The sequence below is a fragment of the Sceloporus undulatus genome, chromosome 3, assembly GCF_019175285.1.
Source record: "Sceloporus undulatus isolate JIND9_A2432 ecotype Alabama chromosome 3, SceUnd_v1.1, whole genome shotgun sequence".
Lineage (NCBI taxonomy): Eukaryota > Metazoa > Chordata > Lepidosauria > Squamata > Phrynosomatidae > Sceloporus > Sceloporus undulatus.
This window is the reverse complement of record NC_056524.1, coordinates 5225006-5232264: the sequence shown is the minus strand read 5'-3', so window position 1 is coordinate 5232264 and position 7259 is coordinate 5225006.

The window sequence follows — 7259 nt, the reverse complement described above, 5'->3', positions numbered from 1 at the left end:
TTGGCACCTTTCTATGGATTTCATGCTAAGCTCCTTTGAGCAGTGGGGGAGCATAAAAGCATTTGGTGACGCAAATCTGACTCCCCATTTGGCTGTCTCCAATCCCAGCTTGCAATGGTCTCATGGCCATATTTATTCCCATGCTACCTTTAGTCCCTATTGTCAAATCTACCCATTCTGCAGGCTACATTTGATCCAGGATGTTCATGCCCTGAATATATACTTTGGATGAATATATTTTGAAGGAGAAGGTTCACAATTAAGCAATGGCATGCTAAAGGCAGAAGGCCAGCAAGCATATGGAGAGTACTTGCCTATCAGAAGTGACCATGGGAATCTCCAGGGACATGTCTTGTGGAGCAAGGGGTGAGCGACTGGAAAAGAGATTCCACCTACACATGAGGAAGAACTTGACAGTGAGGGCTGTTCGACAGTGGAACACACTCCTTTGGAGTGTGGTGGAGTCTCCTTCTTTGGAGGTTTTTAAACAAAGGGTGGATGGTCATTGATTGTGTCTTCCTGTATCGCAGAATGGGGTTGGACTGGATGACATTTAGGTCTCTTCCAACTGTAGAATTCTATGAGTCTATGATTCCAGGGTGCAAGAATAAATCATTTTGTTATTGTTGTTGTTGTTGTGGGCCTGACATATAATGGGGTTTTTCTTGGTGAGATTTGTTCAGAAGGGGGTTTGTCGTGGCTTTTCTGTGAGGTTGAGACAACTGACTTGCCAACGGTCATCTGTCAGGAGTTGGATTGTGATTTCCTGCATGGCAGGGGCTTGGACGGGATGGCTCTTGTGGTCTCTTCCAACTCTATGATTCTATGATTATAATAATGCAATGGATATAATTACAATATACACAAACCAGATAGTCGAACAGGGGGCATAGGGTGAAGGGTGTGTGTTTGCCTCCATGATTTTTCTTTGTCACTGGGCATATGAAGGGCTGATGTACAGTGGGCCCTTGATATCTGCTGGGGTTTGATTCCAGGACCATTTGTGGATACCAAAATCTGTACATGCTCAACTCCTATTAAATGCAATGGTACAGGGAAATTGTGTCCATTGTAAAAAATGGCAAAATCAAAGTTTGCTTTTTGGAATGTATATATTTTAAAAATATTTTCAAGCCGTAGATGCTTGAATCCGTAGATAAAGAATCCGTGGATAGAGAGGACCATTGGTACAATTAAGTGCTAAAGTGAGGATCATCCAAGCCATTGTATTCCCTATCAACACATACAGATGTGAGAGTTTGACAGTGAAGAAAGCCCATAGGAAGAAAATTAACTTGTTTGGAATGTGGTGCTGGAGAAGATGGATAGATGAGGATACTGTGGATAGCCAAAAAGACAAACAAATGGGTCCTAGAAATGATCAAGCTTGACATCTCCTTGGAAGCCAAGATGATAAAGCTGAGGTTGTTGTACTTTGGCCACATCATGGGAAGACATGACTCACTGGAAAAGACACTAATGCTAGGAAATGTGGAGGAATGTACATAGAGAAGAAACAAACAAACAAAACAAACAAGCTTCATTTATGTACTGCTTCATACCACCTAAGCAGTGTCTAAGCGGTTTACAACTGTAAGCTGATTTGCCCCCAACAATCTGGGTATTCATTTTAGCTCCCTCCTCGGAAGGATGCAAGCCTGAGTCGAGCTTGAGCCCTTTTGCTGGTCTTGAACTCGCAACCTTGTGGTTTTGAGTGAGTGGCTGCAGTACAGGCATTTAACCACTGCATGCTGGGTGGATGGTCTTTATTAAGGAGGTCATGGGAATGGGTTTGCAGGACCTGAACAGAGCAGTGGAGAACAGGGGGTCTTGGAAATGTCTCATCCACAGGGTCGCCATGAGTCAAGATCAACTCAAAGATGGTTAACAACAGCAGCAATAACAAAGAAACACACTCAGATTCTTGATACTGTTTCGCTCCTTCAAGATGCTGTCCCTGGGTGCATCTACACTAGAAATAATCCAGTTCAACACCACTTTAACTGCCAGAGTCCCATCCTCCAGAATCCTGGGTTTTTTTATTGTTTTGTTCCATAGCACTGAGCCATGGTGGTTCAAGTGGTGTCAAACCAAATTATTTCTGTAGTGCGGATGCAGCCCAGGGCATAGCAGAGGAGACAATCCTTAGAGTCCTTGCAAGCCTACAAATTCCAGGATGGAGTTACAGCACTTAAAGTTGTGTCAAACTTAGGGTGACCATATGTCCTCCTTGTCCAGGACCTGTCCTACTTTTCAACCTTCTGCCACTTTGTTTGTTTGTTAAACCTTTGTCTTGCTCAGAGTTGTATAAATATATTGCAAGCCAACAAGGGGTTTTAACCAAAATAAGTTCATCAGCAAAATAGAGTTGAGTGCATAATAAAATACAGTGTGTGCAATATAGCTTTAAATAAACCATATTAAATGAATTTCTTAGTGTTTTTAGCTTTTATATTGTAAAATCGCCACATTTTTTTCTGGAATGTCCTACATTTTGTGGTGCCTTGTCCTCCTCTGTGGTTAAGGCCTCTGGCCACCCTTTGTCAAACTGCTTTATTGCTGCCATGTGAGGTACATCTACATGGTAAAAATAAACCAGTTTTAACCCACTTTAACTGTCATGGCTCCATCCTATGGAATCCTGGGATTTGTAGTTCTGTGAGGCACCAGCACTCTTTGGCCGAGAAGGCTAAAGACCTTATAATATTACAAATCCCAGAATTGCATAGGATGGAGCTAGAGCGTCTAAAGTGGTGTCAAACTGCATTATCTCTATACTGTAGATGCACCCTCCATTAGTGAATTAGTAAAGTAATTCTGAAGTGTGGCAGCAGCTTGAGGGTGCATTTGCGTTGCAGAAATAATGTAGCCCCCCCACACTTTGGTGAGTAGTTTGGCGAGGACCTTAAACCTCCTCTGCCAAAAAGAGTGCTGGTTCCTAAGGAAGCTACACATCCCACGATTCCATAAAATGGAGCTTTTTGTTCTTTGTTGTGTACCTTGGTGATCCTAAGGCAACCCTATCCTGGGGTTTTCTTGGCAAGATTTGTTCAGGGGGGGTTGCCCTTGCCTTCCCTAGAGGCTGAGAGAGTGTGACTAGTCCAAGGTCACCCAGTGGGTTTCATGGCTGAGCTGGGAATCGAACCCTAATCTCCAGAGTTGCAATCCAATGCTCCAACCACTACGCCACATTCATCTTAGGGTTGCCATAAGTTGGAAATGATTTGAGGGCACACAGCACAAATATATAGATATAGTGGTGTCACTAGGGGGGTGTAGTGGATGTGGACAGCATCGGGTGACGCTCTAACTCAGGGGTAGGCAACCTTTTGGAGCAGGGGGCCGGGTTGCTGTCCCTCAGACAAGTTGGGGGGCCGAGGCGGGGGGTGGAGCTTCCACCGTCCGGGGGCGGGGCTGCATGCAGGGGGCAGAGCTTCCACCCTCTGGGGGCAGGGCCACATGCTGGGGGCGGAGTTTCCACCGAAGCCCCGTGGGGAGGAGGAGGCGTGTGCCCGCCCTCTCCTCCTCAGTCCCTTTCTGGACAAACACCCCCAACCTGCATTCCAAAACACACACAACAGCACATTTGTGCATTTCACATGGCTTTACTTAACATGGCCTCTTGCATATTTCAGAGGCTTATTCCATAACCAAACCCCTTGGGTTTAACACTTAGCATGGTTTATGATGGCTTTGCATATTGAACATGTCAAGGTGGTTTCACCGTTCTTGCACCAAGTGTACTTCTCAGAAGTGTGTACTTGGTCAAGGGACTTTGGTTTTTCTTCATTGCGCATGAGTTTGTAAAAATCACAGCAATTTACATTGGCCATGCCTCAGACTAGGCTTACTGATATCAATATCACCATTAAAGAACCAGAAACACACAGAAAAGGCACTTTGGAAAATCACACTCTCTTGGCTTCAGAAACAATGCGTGCATGCCTCTGAAGCAGACTCATATCATTATCATCATCATCATCATCATCATCATCACCACACTATCATTGTCAAAGCAAGGGAGACTTGTTAGCATTAAAAGCACACAAAATAAAATTTAAAAAAAACCTTGAGGCCTCTGGCCACTCACCACCTCCTCCTTCCACTCCCCCTCCATCTCTTCCTCTTCCTCTTCTTCCTTCTCCTCCTCCTCCTTCTTCTCCTCCCCCCTGCTCCTCTTCCTCTTCCTCTTCTTCCTTCTCCTCCTCCTCCTCCTTCTTCTTCTCCTCCCACCTCCTCTTCCTCCTCCTCTTCCTTCTTCTCCTCCTCCTCCTCCTCTTCCTCTTCCTCCTTCTTCTCCTCCCCCTCCTCCTCTTCCTTCTCCTTTTCCTCCTCTTCTTCCTCCTCCTCCCCCCTCCTCCATGCGTTGCGCTGCCTGGGGGTGGGGCGGAGGAGGCAGAGGAGAAGGAGGTGGGCAGTTCTGGGAGGCAGGGAGGGCGGCGCAGGGTGGGGAGGTGGGGAGGTCAGCGCAGGGCCCCCCGGGGAGGCAGGGAGGGGCCGGGCTGGGGCCGGTCCTGCTGCCTCCACGGGCCACATCAGGCCCGCGGGCCGGGGGTTGCCGATGCCTGCTCTAACTGCTCCTCAAATCCCTGCATTTTGGCAGAAGCCTGATGTTGCATTTGCCTATTTCTGTTTAAAGTGCTGTAAGAGATGTGTGTAAACTTACAGCGCTTCATAAATAAAGGTTAATAATAATAATAATAATAATAATAATAATAATAATAATAATAATAAGAGATGGGCTGAGTGGGGTGAGGCTCATTGAGAGGAGAAAGGAGATACCTGTTCGACACCTTGGCCATTGGCCTGTAGGGTCCCTCAGGGCTCAGTCCTGTTCCTTATGCTTTTTAACATCTACATGAAATCCCTGGGAGAGGTCATCCAGAGTTTTGGAGTAAAGTGTCACTTGTATGCGGATGATACCCAGCTCTATCACTCGTTTCCACCTAATGCCAGGGAAGCTGTTTCTGTCCTAAACCAGTGTCTGGTTACTGTAATGGACTGGATGAGGGCAAACAAACTAAAGCTTAAGCCAGACAAGACAGAGGTGCTCCTGGTCAGTCGAAAGACAAATCTGGGAATTGGGATTCAGCCTGTGATAGATGGGGTTACACTCCCCCTGAAAACTCAGGTTCGTAGTTTGGGGGTACTTCTGGATTCAGCGCTGAGCCTGGAAACCCAGGTCTTGGCAGTGACCAGGAGTGCTTTTGCACAGCTAAAACTTGTGCGCCAGCTGTGCCCGTTCCTAGAGAAGTCAGACTTGGCCTCAGAGGGAGCGATCAGGCAGACCCAGCTCCATCAGGGATAGCCTGAAGGATGAGACTTCTCCCTCCCTTAACTGTCACCTTGTATTTTGATTTGTATTGTATTGCAATTTTTACTGTACACCACTATGATCAATGCGGAATAGCGGTCTATAAATAAAACTTGTTGTTGTTGTTGTTGTTGTTGTTGTTGTGGTACATGCCTTGGTTACGTCCCATCTGGACTACTATAATGTGCTCTGTGTGGGGCTGCCTTTGAGAAGTGCTCAGAAACATCAGCTGGTCCAAAAAGCTGCAGCCAGGATGCAAGTGTCATCCTGTTTAACAGCTGTCTCCCACTGGATGCACCATCGGCGTCTGAAGCTCAATATGTCCAAGACCAAGCTTCTTGTCTTCCCTCCTAAGCCCACCACCCTTCACTACTCCTTTTCTATTTCTGTCAATAACATCTCGATCCAGCCGGTCCAGGAAGCCCGCAGTCTCGGTTTCATCTTTGACTCCTCTTTGTCATTTATCCCTCAGATCCAGACTACAGCCAAAGTCTGTAGATTTTTTCTCTACAATATCGCCAAAATCCGTCCATATCTCTCAGTCAGCTTCTACCGCAAAGACACTGGTCCGTGCCCTAGTGGTCTCACGACTAGACTACTGTAACCTCCTCTTGACAGGGCTTCCCCTCTCTCATCTCCACCCATTAATTTCTGTTCAGCATTCAGCTGCACGCATTATTTCACTCGCTCGCCGTTATGATCATGTCTCCCCTCTGTTGTCCTCCCTTCACTGGCTCCCTCTTCCTTTCCGCATCAGGTACAAACTTTTGCTACTCACCTTTAAAGCCCTGCATGGGCTGGCCCCTCTTTATTTAACCGATCTTCTCTCTCCCTACATTCCTACTCGCACTCTCCGCTCTGGTAGCCAAAGTCTCCTCTTTCAACCCAGGATCTCCTCTGCCCTGTCCCGTATCCGCCCCTTCTCTCTTGCTGCCCCTCATTCCTGGAACCTTCTTCCTCTGCATGCACGGCTCATCGCTTCCCTAACCAGCTTTAAGGCTGAGCTGAAAACCATATTGTTTAGGGAAGCGTTCTCAGGGAATTTGTGATTGTCATCTGGCTGTCTGATAATATTTGATGTGATGTGATTGTTTTATATTTGATGTTTTTAATTTGTTTTTTCTTCTCTATATGGTAATTTTATCTATTCCTCTTTTTAATTGTTATTATCTTAGAATGTACGCCTTGGGCAGGCTTTTATATACTCTTTAATTTTACCGATTTTGTACAGCGCTGTGTATAATTACAGCGCTTTAGAAATAAAGTTTAATAATAATAATAATAATTAACTGGAGCAGGCTACAGGAAGCATATAACTCCCTTGTTGCAACAGCTCCATTGGCTGCTGGGTACAATCCAAAGTGCTGGTTTTGATCCATAAAGCCCTATATGGTTTGGGTTCAGGCTATTTGAAAGACCATATCTCTCTGTACAAGCCCCACAAAGCTTTGAGATCATCGTGAGAGGCCCTTCTCACCGTCTCAGGTGCATTTAGTGGGAACAAGAGTGAGGGCCTTCTCAGTGGCTGCTCCCAAGCTTTGAAACTGCCTCCCTAGAGAGACCTTCCAGTGGCAGGTAAAGACGTTCCTGTGCAGCCAGGCCTATTAAACGGAGGAGGACTGGGTTTTTAATGTTGGGCTACCCAAATTTTAATGCTTTGCATTTTAATATACATTCACTCCTCCAAGTCTGCAGACTTGTAAATCCATAGAGGGGCAAGCACCATTAATATCAATGGGGCCCACGCTTGTAGTGCACGCCCCCCACATGTGCCCCATTGAAGCTTATGGGGCTTGAATATGGAATTTTGGAATTTTTTTAATTTACAACTGTTTTAATCCTGAAAATGGTTTAATTGTTGTTTTTAAAATTTTATATTTGTGTATTTTAATATTTTGTATTGTTTATAAGTTGTATTGTTTTATACTTGTTCATCGACCTGAGT